Raw genomic sequence first — 285 nt, 5'->3', positions numbered from 1 at the left:
GCGATTTACAAGTTTGGCGTGAAATATTGATATTAATTAAGAAAAAGACGCTAAAAAAGTTTGAAGTTAAATTGCAAACTATTTTCGGGTTTTTCTACCTGCTTCAAAAAGTCAAATATTTTCATTTATATTTTTTGGGCATATAAAAAGAATTTCTTGGCAGTTGCTTTGAAATATAACCGGAGCAATTTGTAGCCAACTGTAATGCAAATGCAATCTTTGAAAGAGTGATACCTTATCGTTTACTCAATTGATTTGGATAAAATTGCAGTTGGAAACGAGCCT

Source organism: Tigriopus californicus, chromosome 5 (genome assembly GCF_007210705.1).
Source record: "Tigriopus californicus strain San Diego chromosome 5, Tcal_SD_v2.1, whole genome shotgun sequence".
Taxonomy (NCBI): domain Eukaryota; kingdom Metazoa; phylum Arthropoda; class Copepoda; order Harpacticoida; family Harpacticidae; genus Tigriopus; species Tigriopus californicus.
The sequence above is the reverse complement of the archived record's forward strand: the minus strand, read 5'-3'. Positions refer to the sequence as shown.